The sequence below is a fragment of the Cyprinodon tularosa genome, unplaced genomic scaffold (assembly GCF_016077235.1).
Source record: "Cyprinodon tularosa strain WSP-4 unplaced genomic scaffold, ASM1607723v1 ctg364, whole genome shotgun sequence".
In the NCBI taxonomy this organism is placed as follows: Eukaryota; Metazoa; Chordata; class Actinopteri; order Cyprinodontiformes; family Cyprinodontidae; genus Cyprinodon; species Cyprinodon tularosa.
The window spans coordinates 248,627-258,236 of NW_024039079.1; positions in this window are offsets into that span (position 1 = coordinate 248,627).

A 9,610-nucleotide genomic window follows, 5' to 3' on the forward strand; every position below is an offset into this window, starting at 1 on the left:
TCCAACTGCAATCCCAGCAATGACTAGCACAGCTGTTAAACCTGAGTGGAGCCAATGTCTGGAAACTATGCCATGGTCAGCAAAGATTGAAACAGATGAGAAGCAGCAAAAAGTACTTTGACCGAATACCAATGAAAGAAGAAAGTATGACCTACTAGGAGTGGGTGATGGCATTTGAAGTATCACTGGGGGAAAAAAACAATAAATACCATAAAATTATCACAGTAAAACATGTTTGATAAAAAAAGATATTGTTTATTGATTCAAATTTCCTAAAAGATAGCTTCTAATTGTATTATGAGCGACATTAAGAGGGTTTTTAATTGCCACTCTTTTTATTTCTATTTCATGTTATGAGCTATGACTTGGTAAAATACCAGAATTTGTTACAGAGGTACCTTAGATTATGCTTATGATTATGCTATGAAAAAAAAAAATAAAAAATAGGCATTTCAGTTGAAAAGGAAGGGATTTCAGTTGAAAACGCGCGTTTTTTGTGCAGTCTCCAGTCAATCCATCGATGGCTGCTCAGCGACCCACAGAACACCTCACAGAAGCAGTGACAATACTCAACAATATTTTAGCTTCAACGGAGACGATCAGGGCCCTGTCAAAAGCTCTCAATTTACCGGTCGGTCTACATTCCTACCCTCACCTATGTTCATGAAATCTGGAGCATGACCGAAAGAACGAGATCCCGGATACAAGCGGCTGAAATGATTTTCCTACGCAGGGTGGCTGGGCTCTCCCTTAGAGATAGGGTGAGGAGCTCGGTCATTCGGGAGAGGCTCAGTGTAGAGCCGGTTCTCCTCCACATCGAGAGGAGTCAGTTGAGGTGGCTCAGACATCTTCTTAGGATGCTCCCTGGACGCCTCCCTCGGGAGGTGTTCCAGGCACGTCGCACCGGAAGGAGGCCCAGGGGACGACCCAGGACACGCTGGAGAGACTATGTCTCTTGGCTGTCCTGGGAACGCAGAGGGCTTCCCCCAACAGAGCTGGAGGAGGTGTCTGGGAGTCTCTGCTTGGTCTGCTGCCCCTATGGAGGACAAAGCCATGTTTCTTCTTACAGTCACTGTCAGACCAGTTTCTACTCTGCAGGAAGGATATGCAAAAAAATATTTACAATACCATCATATTAAAAGCAGATGTCCTCCATCTAAAAACGTTGAAACAAGTTTCTTTTACAACTATCTTGTACAATTTTCCCCGTCCCAGCTTTTATTTTTTGGCTATTTGTTCTTTTATTAAATTATTATTTATCATTATTATTTAATTTGATTTATTTACTGTATTTCAAAAAAGGAATAACAGCTATTAACAGAAAAAAGACTTCTATCTTCTTTTTTTTTTAAATCAATGCAGATCCTTGAATAGATAGATTTAATTATTAAAGCTTTGTTTATTTCAGTAATTCCAGACAAAATAAAAAAAACACATCTAAAAATTTATTTTAGATTGAAAAAACATATTTTTGATGACTATGAGTTACATTACGGTCTGTTTTCCAGGAAATTTAATTATTATATTAATCAATAAAAAAAAAAAAAAACTTTTGTTATATTGTTGTGTAATTTTGAAATAAATGAATACATTTACTAAACGAAGCTGTACTGTATCTGTTATGGTTCTCCCCATTTGTGACTGAGCTTTTAGTTTACTGTTATCAGTTGTCCCGTTTTGTTCTTTAGTTTATTTCCCATTATATTCAAGCAGTCATTGGCTACTCTCTGTTGCCCCCTTGTGCTTGTTTCTTTTCCCCTTGGATTCCTTCTTGTCAGTTCCACTCTAACCTGCTCCTTATTCAGCTCATTACTTCATCCTTTGTTCTGTTCCCCTTTAATACTCCACCCCTGCAATCACCTGGTGCTGGTTCCTTGTTGTTGTTTGTTGCTTCCTCATCTCTTGCTGCCCACATGAGTTTCCCTTGGTGTTTTCTGGTCATTTGTTTCTTTTGATTTTTGGATATTTTTTTTGGATTTTGCCTCAGTTACTTGTTAAATCTAGAAGTTTAACCTCAGCCTCCTGATCTCTGCTATAGGGTCCTCAAAAACCTAAACCAAACCCTGAAAGAAGGAACCAGTCATCATGGACTTAACAGAGCCCAGCCTGGAGAACTTCAAAAATGCTTTTTACAGGAATCTGAGAAATGCTCTGGACAACATTGATTAAAAAGGTTTTAACCCCTCAATCTCCAGTTCCCCTCCTAACCAGGTCAGTGTTCCCTATGGTTTGAGTTGTCACCTCCATGACCAGGAGCTAGCCTCACAAATAAGAAAACTCGAGCCAGGTCCAAGTATCACACCCCCTGCAGTCATAACTTCTCATCTTGAGTCTCATTTATGGGACTACTTTTATGGGGAGAGGGAAGACCTTTTCCCTTTCCTGCCACCGCCATCAGCTCCCTGCCAGCCAGCTATCTCCAAGACAGAGCCCTTTAGTGGGCCAGATCCCAAGCCAGAACTCTTTAGCGGGCCAGATCCCAAGCCAGAGCCCTTTAGCAGTCTCAGAACCCCTGAGCAGCGGCCGCAGCGGCCCCTGAGGCCCCTCAGCGGCCGCAGTCGACGGCCCCCTCAGCAACCGTGTAGAGGCACCAGCTGCAGAGACTGCGGCCTCAGGGTCGTCCTCCATAGGCCCTCCTCCATTGCCTCCGGCCTCAGGGTCGTCCTCCATAGGCCCTCCTCTGTTGCCTCCAGCCTCAGGGTCGTCCTCCATAGGCCCTCCTCCATTGCCTCCAGCCTCAGGGTCGTCCTCCATAGGCCCTCCTCTGTTGCCTCCAGCCTCAGGGTCGTCCTCCATAGGCCCTCCTCCATTGCCTCCGGCCTCAGGGTCGTCCTCCATAGGCCCTCCTCTGTTCCAGAGACTCTGCCTCTCTTCCAGCCTCACGGCGGGCCTCCAGAGACTCGGCCTCTGTTCCAGTCTCATGGCAGGCCTTCCAGAGACTCTGCCTCTCTTCCAGCCTCACGACGGGCCTTCAGAGACTCTGCCTCTCTTCCAGTCTCATGGCAGGCCTTCCAGAGACTCTGCCTCTCTTCCAGCCTCACGGCGGGCCTCCAGAGACTCTGCCTCTCTTCCAGCCTCACGACGGGCCTTCAGAGACTCTGCCACTCTTCCAGTCTCATGGCAGGCCTTCCAGAGACTCTGCCTCTCCTCCAGCCTCACGACGGGCCTCTAGAGACTCTGCCTCTCTTCCAGCCTCACGACGGGCCTTCAGAGACTCTGCCACTCTTCCAGTCTCATGGCAGGCCTTCCAGAGACTCTGCCTCTCCTCCAGCCTCACGACGGGCCTCTAGAGACTCTGCCACTCTTCCAGCCTCACGGCCATCCTCCAGAGACTCTGCTTCTTAGTTGCCCACCTTTGGTCATTTTTTTTGACTCAAGCTTTTTTTGTTTCATCACAGTTATATCCCCTGGACTCCCAGGCATTTACTTTTCCCAGGTACCGGCAATTGTCCAGCAGTTGTCCAGCATATTTTTTGTAAAAAATAAGCATATTTAAGCAAGCAAAAACTAGCTATGTTGTTACGCTGAAATGCTGAATCTGCAATGAGAAATTACCCCTCATGAAATACCATACAATTTTCAGTCATTAGTAAGATGTTCTTGGTGAGATTATTAGGAAACAAAATACAGCGGAAAAAAAACACCCATATGACTCTGATTGTTCAGTGAATTTTCCTCTGCCAAAGACTTGTGTTGGTCCATATGAGGAAATAGGGGGTTTTAACTGCACTAACACATCATTCCTTTTTTTTTTCTTTTTTCAAAAATACATTATTTTGTAATTACATGATTTGATTTACTTCTCCAGTTATCCATTTATTTAATTTATGATAGATGTATCTTTTATATATATTATTTTTAATATTTATTAATTTGAGAATTCATTATTTTATAAGATTATTCATATTAAAAATGCTTTATTCATTGTGTATTTATTTAAATCAAGATATATTTACATATCTGTTAATTTCAAGACTTTCATTACATTTCATCTTTGCACAAAGAAAAAAATATTTTATTTTGCAACACTTTATTTAGTAAATACACCTACTACTTTATGAATTCCTGGTGTTAGGTTTCTGTTTCTGTTATGTTTTTCTTTTGCTCCTTTATTTCTAGTGTTTATTTTTCTTTTCACCATGTTTCTTTATTCTAGTTATTTGATTATTATTTTGTTGATGTTTTCTTATTAGTTCTTGTCTTCCAGCTTTTCATTTGTTATCCTCTGCTGCCCTCTTGTGTCCTCTTTCTCTTGCTCTGTTTTCTGTTCAGCTCTCACCTGTGTTCAGTTCTCTCATTAGCCCTCTTCCTGTCTCTGTCCCCTTTAAAAGCCCTCCCTCTTCAGTTCCTGTTTGCTGGATCCTCGTCTGACATCTCATCAAACCTCAGTTCTCTGTCGTCCTTCCTTGTCTCTTCCTGGTTCTTAGTTTTTTGGTTTTCCCTGATGTCTCCTAGATTCTGGTTCTTATGATATTTTTGTTGGATTTTTGACTCCTGCCTCAGAGCCTGTTTACCTCCTGCCTCAGAACCTGAAAACCCATTAAATCACTTAAATTCAACCAACTCGTCTCTGCATTTGGGTCCTCTAACCAACACCACCAAATCGTGACACCTGGGGCTTCTATTTTTTGTTTTTATTTTAATCCTTTTTTTAGGATCTTTGAAGTTTTGCTGTTATACATAAAAAGGTCATAGTTTTCTGAGGACTTTACTCAGTCCGAAAGAACCACAGTGTCAGCTAACACACCACGTTAGGCTAGGATACCTACTTTTTATGCGTTAGTAGTATTTTTTATAAAATAAAGGTTTCAAAACATATTAAAATATATTAACACATGTTATCATATTTCATGGGATATTTATTCTTTTGACAGAAAATGCATTTATAATCTTTTGATAACATTCATTTTATTGATGTATTTGGAGTAAAACAGTCCTCCATAGTTATATCAATTCCTGATATTACAATAAGCTGTTAATTAAAGGAAAGCAATCTGGTTATCAGGTTTTTTCTTGAACTTGTAATTGTGCATCCCAGTTCACAGGAAAATACTTACCTAAGCTGAGTTTACCCGTATTTTCACGACCATAAGGCGCACCGGACTAAAAGGCGCACCCTCAGTTATGTGTCCCATTTCTGTATTTAACACACACATAAGGCGCACCGGACTATAGGGCGCGTTTTTTATATACAGGTACATGTCCTCTACTACCTTTAAATACCTCTACTGCGTATTTAAAAATACAGCGGGGGCAAAACTGAGTATGACTGTGCTTTATTCATGTATTTATTACAAAGTATTAATCAAACCTGGCAGCTGGCCGTGAGACAGACACATCGCAGATGACACAGCGCTGTGATCACTCCTAAATTAACTTAAAATCCTGAAACCTGCCGACGGAATATGTTCGCTTTTATTACCGGTATCCTGGTGCCTGCAGCTAAAATTATTTAGATGAAAAACACCTGCCAGCAGCCGCGGTGAACGAAAGGATTTCTACTGTCGGTGCACCGCTGGTATGTGGGGGTCTGAGCGCCTCCGACAGAAATAGATAATCTGGATGAACTGACTGCAATTATTAAGTTTTCAGGTGGACTTTCTCACTTAAAAACATATTTATACTTATTTATTCCCACTGATCACAGCAAATATAGCTGCAAGATTTAGATTATTTAGATGAAAAAACACCTGCCAGCCACCGCGGTGAAGCGGAGGAGACGCGCCCAGAGGCTGCCATTGAATTAAGCTTTCAGGGAGAAAAATAGAGCGGGAGCAAACCTGAGTATGATTGTGCTTTATTCATGTATTTATTACAAAGTATTAATCAAACCCATCAAAGTCATCATCCTCTGTTATCCTCAGCATTCCTCTGAATAAAACAGCTGCGCTAAATCAGACATGCCAGTTTCCCCTTCTTCGCTGTCAGAGTCACTTTCCGTGCAGCGCAGCTCCTCAGAAATAATGCCGGCTTTTGCGAAAGCTTGAACAACAGAGCCAGCAGACACAGTCCATCTACAATCCATCCGCAAACGGTGGCGTAACTTGCCCGGCGCTGCCTTCCATTTATCATGAAACTGTGGTCTCCGTCTGTCATCCATCGCTCCCACGCCGCCCGCAGCCTTACTGTGAACGGCCGCTTCAAACCGATGTCGAGCGGTGGAAGTTCCTTTGTCAGACCCCCGGGATAACGGCGAGCACAGCGTTCATTTGATTCATCTTTTTTTCACATCGGCTGTGAGATGGGCACGCAGCGATGGTGATGCGTGGAAAAAACCACCTAGTCTTCTCACATACACCTGTCTCAGTCACGCTTTCATCATCTCCTCATCCATCCATCCAGCCTTTTCATTTGGCTTAATATCATATGTCATCAGAGCGCTGTCTGTCTCGCTGCCAGCTCCCAGATCAGCTTCTCTGATTGGTTGATGCGGCGCGTCCAGCAGCAAAACTTCAATTTTTCCATCTGAGCAGCAGCAGCGCGTTGGCGGTGCATCAGATGCTTAAACGCTCCCGACGTGCTGCACCAAAACGCGCTGCGGGACCTTTTGCTGCGCCTATACGCGCGTCAACCATTGACTTTGCATGTAAACTCGCTGCTTCTGCTGCACCTGCTGGGTCCGGTTCACACCGATGTCGAGCGGTTGAACAGCGAGCACAGCGTTAATTTGTTTCCCCATGTTTTTCACATCAGCTGTGAGATGGGCACGCATGGAGTCACAGATTAATGGTGATGAGTGGAAAAAAAACACCTGGTCTCCTTACATTCAGCCACTCTTTCATCATCTCCTCAATGAGGTGGTCTCAAAAGTCGCAGTTACAACATACATAGGGCGCACCGCACCATAGGGCGCACCGCACATTTTGAGGGGGAAAAAAAACGTTTAAGTGCGCCTTATAGTCGTGAAAATACGGTAAACTGTAGGACCAACAAATATTTTCACTTACCCTGCAGACTGGTGTTCTCTGAAGTTAGCAACTGCATTTGGTATTTTAAGTTGTAGAAGAGAATTACAGTAAGGCTTATTATCTCACCAAAGTGAGGATTGCTCCATTTTTCCTGAAATTTTGGTTCAGACTAACAAGAGTGAAAAAGTGGCAACCTTTCCCAATCTACTGGTTTAGGAACCAAAATAATAATAATAAAATTAAATAAAACAGCCCCAGCAAACTGTTTCTTCCAATATTAGAGAAGGAGTTGGTCCCTCTCATGATCATGGTGTAATCCGGTTAGACACAATTAACCTAAGCAAATAATTGCAATGGAGACCATTGTGATTATTTCTGGGGGTTTGTTCTAACATAAGAACTAAACACCCATATCCTGCATATAATGCAAAAGTCATTATTACTGACTGTTGAGCAGAGATGGCAAAAGTACTCACTTTCCGTACTTGAGTAAAAGCACAGATACTTGTGTTAAAAAATACTCTGGTAAAAGTGGAAGTACTGTTTAAACTTCTTTACTCAAGTAAAAGTAACAAAGTACAGGCTTGTAAATTTACTTAAAGTATAAAAGTAAAAGTAGAAACCCCTTTTTTCATGCCGTTGCCTACATTTTAAATGGATGTCTGCCAATAGGACTAGATCTCCGTTGTGTTCATTTTCAATCATCTCGTCGCTCATACTACTATGCTAACGCCACCGCCACCAAGCTGCAATGATTTGCCTCGAATGAATCTCATCTTGTAGTGGTGCGTCAAATGCAACGTAAATTCCCATCCAATTAGATTGAATTTGGTATTGATGACGTGAAAAATAATAACGGTAACTCCATTGAAATGATTCAAAACTAAAGTAACGAGCCAATTTTTTAAAATGTAAGGAGTAGGGTTGTCAAAAGTATCGATACTCAAAAAAGTATCGATACTGAAAAGTTGTATCCGGATACAATACTCATTTTCAAAAGTATCGATACAGTGCCACCACCAGTGGCACCTAAACAGTCATTCATCTTATGCACAGATTAGAGGAAAATGCACTTTCTGAACACTGTGTGATTGAATAATTCTGTGCACTTTTCGGTTTCAGACTTTTTTCTGTAACAGGTGCAGCTGCTGAGAATTATTTTTTGTTTTTTAACCGGTTTGGCTAGTGTCATTGTTATGTGTGTAAAGCATAGACAAGGAAGGAACACATAATTTTAATTTTGTAAGTTTTTTATCAAGCTTGCTTAATATTGTGCACAGCATACAACCTCAAAATATTGTTTATTGTATTTATTTATCTATTTATTGTATTTTGTTTATTAATGAAAAAAATTTCTGTTGAATTTTGGAGTCTTTGTTTTTATCTTTGTGGTATCGAAAATGACATCGAGTATCGAATATTTTACTTAGTATCAGTATCGAGTTGAAAAGTTTAGTATCGTGACAACCCTAGTAAGGAGTAGAAAGTACAGATATTTGTGTAAAAATGTAAGGAGTAGAAGTAAAAAGTCGCCATGAAAATAAGTAGTAAAGTAAAGTAAAAATATCAGAAAAATCGACTTGAGTACAGTAATGAAGTATTTGTACTTCGTTACTTCCCATCTCTGCTGTTGAGTTAAAATGCCACTTTCCGCATGTCTAATTTGCAGGATTTAGAAGCGCTATAAACCGCCAATAGAACAGGTAAAAAAAAGGGTACAGTTCAGAGTAAATGAATTGTGGTTTATTTCTAAATACGTACTTTCCTTAATGAACAATATTCACCAGACTTTACCATTATTACATATCACAGCCGGAAATGTTACAACAAATACTAAGAATGTAGAATTAAAAGATCTTCTCGAAATAAGAATTTGATTGGAGTGAAATATCTCACTAAACAATTGTGGATAACACTTTTGTAAAGTCAAATAACTTGTTTTTAAGTAGAAGACAAAACTTATAAAAGTTACTGTATATGGAAATGTATTGTATTAGCAATAAAACAGCATCATCAAAAGAGCGTGGTTTTTGGGCGGAGGATGCTATCCAGGTACAAAAGTTTCTGAATGTTATGAGCGCTGCCATTTTTGTTTACGTAATTCCTGCCTTCAGAGCTGTACTATTGTGGGGAGGGGTGGAATCGTGCTAGTGTGATGTGCAAATGGTGGTAAGAACCAAGGTCGGCATGGTTAACTGATCCAGGCTCGGTCTGAACTCAGCATGGATCGGTTTGAGAGGGGTAGTGTAAATGGGGCAATAAAAACCTTGATGGCTCCAAACTTTCTGCCTTCAAATGCAGACAAATCAGAAGTTACTGTCTTTGGCCCAGAGTCTCTGAAATGGAAGTTGAGTCACTTAATTTGGATACGATTAAATTAATCTCAGATAACACAGTAAAAAAAACAAAAAAAACTTGGAGTTATTTAGGATCTGTCATTTAAATCACATTTCATAGAATTTTCTAGAATTTCCTTCTTTCATTTCTGGACTAGAAAATTACATATATCTTTCTTAGAGAAAATATTCCATGCAATTCTTGAGGGATTTAGGGGTTAGGGCGGCCGTTCGGGCACAGTAAGCATGTACTGTATGAGAACAGCAACTTTTAAACAGAGCGTGCACGAGGAGAAATGGGCTCTTGCAATTGTGATTCTTTACAATCAGGAAGTCCACAAAATAAAGAATTGAGTAACCTATTTA